Raw genomic sequence first — 4,525 nt, forward strand, 5'->3', positions numbered from 1 at the left:
ACCGGTAAAAGAAGGAACATATGACATTAATTCAAGCATGTAATTCAAATTTATAAATTATAAAAATTCCCCACTTTTATAGCTAAATTTTAGCCTCATTTTTTTTCAATTAAATGCCTGTTAACAAGCCAATTGGACAAACTCATTTACCCAAATTTACGTCCTAGAATATGTAAGTAAACTGAAGACATTATTCAGATGAGTAAGTTCTATTCATTTACATCATCTCTGTGATCAGGTTGCAAAGGACACGCTTTTCTCCTAAGCCACTGCTTCCTGCTTCTTCAGGAATCTGGTTCTCCTTTTTAGAATCTTTAGGGGACAGCCTGAAGAAGTCCCCGATGCCTTTTTGCCACTTGGGAGTTGGGCGTACAAAGACTGGGTTCCCTCCAGCATACTTATTTTCAGCTTTTCTCAACGAACCTTAAGAATTCGTGACAAAGGTGGAGGAGCCAAGAACCGAGGGGCTTGAGAAGCCACCATTTTTCTGCAGGCTCCAGGGATGTAGTTTGCTTTGGTGCACACCTTGTTCACAGAGGAAGAGACAACATTCACTGACTCCCTAGCTACAGATGTCTCAACTGGACAAGAACCCCTAGTGTGCTTTTAAAACATGATATAAAACTCATTAAAATTAAAACAGGTGAGATGTTACCTCAGTGAATAGCACATATTTCCACAACTCTGTGTTCTCATTAATCAGTGTGATACACGAATTTTTATGCTTAGGCTGTGTTACAAGTCAGAGTCTATTGGGCTTCATTAACGTTCCATGGTTATGATGAAATATTACAACCTCAATATTGTCTTTATTTCTACTTATATAAAAAATTCAAGCTATATATCTGTGATTAATGATAGTGGTATGATTTCCTTGGTATTTAATATTGGAAATGATCAGATAGAACATGAATAATAATGTCTTGAATGGAGGTCACTGTCAGTCACATGTCACATCCAGGGAATTGAGTTGAGTAAAGAATTTACAGGTATATTGTATCTCCCATGGAATAGAGATAAAAATTCATACAGCAATGGAGAGTCATCTTTAATAGATTTCTAGGAACCACAAACTTCACTTAAGTCTAACCATGAACTATAATGCGCACTTGAAGAATAAGGCATTGACCATTAACTGGACACTCAGAACAGGTTCCTTATTTACAAGAAGAGGCACCTCATCCCTTGTAAGAGTCCTTTTTTGCTGTCACCTAAATTTGAATACTTGTTTTCTCCACTTGGAAATAAAACCGTGGCCATCAATATTCTAGTTCCAATTTGAGCATTGGTGTCAGTGAAGATTTTCCAGCTATGATTCAGTAAAGACATATTCAGATTGCATAGCTTTGTTTGATGGGCTGTTGTGCCAGTGGCTGACCCACTGTCTCCAGCTCCGACCCATACTTTGCACTGGTGTTAGTAATGTGGGGACCAGGAATCTGTGAACTGCATTTCTGCTTTACTACATTGGTTCTCTCTTTAGGAAGGTTTGAATGGTGGCCTCGAGGAAGAAAGGAGTTCTCCTGTGGACTTCCCATCTGCTCCTCTTGCTGTGAATATTAATTACCCAAGCAGTACTTCACTTGAACATAGTAAACAATGGGCAGAGTGAATTGAATAGAGTTTTCTGTTTTCTAATCAGAGAAGAATGGACTCAAATCCACAGTCACACAGGAGACAGTAGGCTTAGCCAGCTCTCAGAAGTCCAGATTCTGGCCCTACTGGACAAGTTTCTTTTCAGAGGTTGGGCATCAAATCCATTGGGATCTCTCCTCTGAGCTTCACTTTAATTCTCAAAGAGGATGAACATAATGCTCTCCACTGCTATTAAATCTTTGGTGTCAGCATTCTCTTTTAAAACAATTTTATGTGCTGATAGTTTTTAGACCTGGTTATCTAAACTTTATACTGACTCTAAAAATAACTTATGGGAATTCTATAACCAACCACAACAGCCATATTAAAAAGAAAAGAATTAAGTGGTTCAGTTATGAAAATCACTCAAATTATAGGGCCAAAACTTTCTAAAAGATCATTTTTTTTTATTAACTTGAGTATTTCTTATATACATTTCAAGTGTTATTCCCTTTCCTGGTATCCGGGTAAACATCCCCCTCCCCCCTCCCCTTCCTTATGGGTGTTCCCCTCCCAACCCTCCCCCCATTGCCGCCCTCCCCCCATAGTCTAGTTCACTGGGGGTTCAGTCTTAGCAGGACCCAGGGCTTCCCCTTCCACTGGTGCTCTTACTAGGATATTCATTGCTACCTATGGGGTCAGAGTCCAGGGTCAGTCCATGTATAGTCTTTAGGTAGTGGCTTAGTCCCTGGAAGTTCTGGTTGCTTGACATTGTTGTACTTTTGGGGTCTCCAGCCCCTTCAAGCTCTTCCAGTTCTTTCTCTGATTCCCTCAACGGGGGACCTATTCTCAGTTCAGTGGTTTGCTGCTGGCATTCGCCTCTGTATTTGCTGTATTCTGGCTGTATCTCTCAGGAGCAATCTACATCCGGCTCCTGTCGGTCTGCACTTCTTTGCTTCATCCATCTTGTCTAATTGGGTGGCTGTATATTTATGGGCCACATGTGGGGCAGGCTCTGAATGGGTGTTCTTCTGTCTCTGTTTTAATCTTTGCCTCTCTATTCCCTGCCAAGGGTATTCTTGTTCCCCTTTTAAAGAAGGAGTGAAGCATTCACATTTTGATCATCCGTCTTGAGTTTCATTTGTTCTAGGCTTCTAGGGTAATTCAAGCATTTGGGCTAATAGCCACTTATCAATGAGTGCATACCATGTATGTCTTTCTGTGATTGGGTTAGCTCACTCAGGATGATATTTTCCAGTTCCAACCATTTGCCTACGAATTTCATAAAGTCATTGTTTTTGATAGCTGAGTAATATTCCATTGTGTAGATATACCACATTTTCTGTATCCATTCCTCTGTTGAAGGGCATCTGGGTTCTTTCCAGCTTCTGGCTATTATAAATAAGGCTGCGATGAACATAGTGGAGCACGTGTCTCTTTTATATGTTGAGGCATCTTTTGGGTATATGCCCAAGAGAGGTATAGCTGGATCCTCAGGCAGTTCAATGTCCAATTTTCTGAGGAACCTCCAGGCCTACTTGATCATGGTGGATGATTGTTTTGATGTGCTCTTGGATTCGGTTTGCCAGAATTTTATTGAGTATTTTTGCGTCGATATTCATAAGGGAAATTGGTCTGAAGTTCTCTTTCTTTGTTGTGTCTTTGTGTGGTTTAGGTATAAGAGTAATTGTGGCTTCATAGAAGGTATTCGGTAGTGATCCATCTGTTTCAATTTTGTGGAATAGTTTGGATAATATTGGTATGAGGTCTTCTATGAAGGTTTGATAGAATTCTGCACTAAACCCGTCTGGACCTGGGCTCTTTTTGGTTGGGAGACCTTTAATGACTGCTTCTATTTCCTTAGGAGTTATGGGGTTGTTTAACTGGTTTATCTGTTCCTGATTTAACTTCGATACCTGGTATCTGTCTAGGAAATTGTCCATTTCCTGAAGATTTTCAAGTTTTGTTGAATATAGGTTTTTATAGTAAGATCTGATAATTTTTTGAATTTCCTCTGAATCTGTAGTTATGTCTCCCTTTTCATTTCTGATTTTGTTAATTTGGACGCACTCTCTGTGTCCTCTCGTTAGTCTGGCTAAGGGTTTATCTATCTTGTTGATTTTCTCAAAGAACCAACTTTTGGTTCTGTTGATTCTTTCTATGGTCCTTTTTGTTTCTACTTGGTTGATTTCAGCTCTGAGTTTGATTATTTCCTGCCTTCTACTCCTCCTGGGTGTATTTGCTTCTTTTTGTTCTAGAGCTTTTAGGTGTGCTGTCAAGATGCTGACATATGCTCTTTCCTGTTTCTTTCTGCAGGCACTCAGCGCTATGAGTTTTCCTCTTAGCACAGCTTTCATTGTGTCCCATAAGTTTGGGTATGTTGTACCTTCATTTTCATTAAATTCTAAAAAGTTTTTAATTTCTTTCTTTATTTCTTCCTTGACCAGGTTATCATTGAGTAGAGCATTTTTCAATTTCCACGTATATGTGGGCATTCTTCCCTTATTGTTATTGAAGACCAGTTTTAGGCCGTGGTGGTCCGATAGCACGCATGGGATTATTTCTATCTTTCTGTACCTGTTGAGGCCCGTTTTTTGACCAATTATATGGTCAATTTTGGAGAAAGTACCATGAGGAGCTGAGAAGAAGGTATATCCTTTTGCTTTAGGATAGAATGTTCTATAAATATCCGTTAAGTCCATTTGGCTCATGACTTCTCTTAGTCTGTCTACATCTCTGTTTAATTTCTGTTTCCATGATCTGTCCATTGATGAAAGTGGGGTGTTGAAATCTCCCACTATTATTGTGTGAGGTGCAATGTGTGTTTTGAGCTTTAGTAAGGTTTCTTTTACGTATGTAGGTGCCCTTGTATTTGGGGCATAGATATTTAGGATTGAGAGTTCATCTTGGTGGATTTTTCCTTTGATGAATATGAAGTGTCCTTCCTTAT

General features: G+C 39.4%; 1 pseudogene; it reads right to left on the reverse strand.

Moving 5' to 3' along the window:
* Positions 1-209: 209 nt before the first annotated feature.
* Pclaf-ps2 (PCNA clamp associated factor, pseudogene 2) lies at positions 210-1,538 on the reverse strand (annotated as a pseudogene).
* Positions 1,539-4,525: the final 2,987 nt, after the last annotated feature.

Source organism: Rattus norvegicus, chromosome 18 (genome assembly GCF_021556685.1).
Source record: "Rattus norvegicus strain SHRSP/BbbUtx chromosome 18, alternate assembly SHRSP_T2T, whole genome shotgun sequence".
NCBI lineage: Eukaryota > Metazoa > Chordata > Mammalia > Rodentia > Muridae > Rattus > Rattus norvegicus.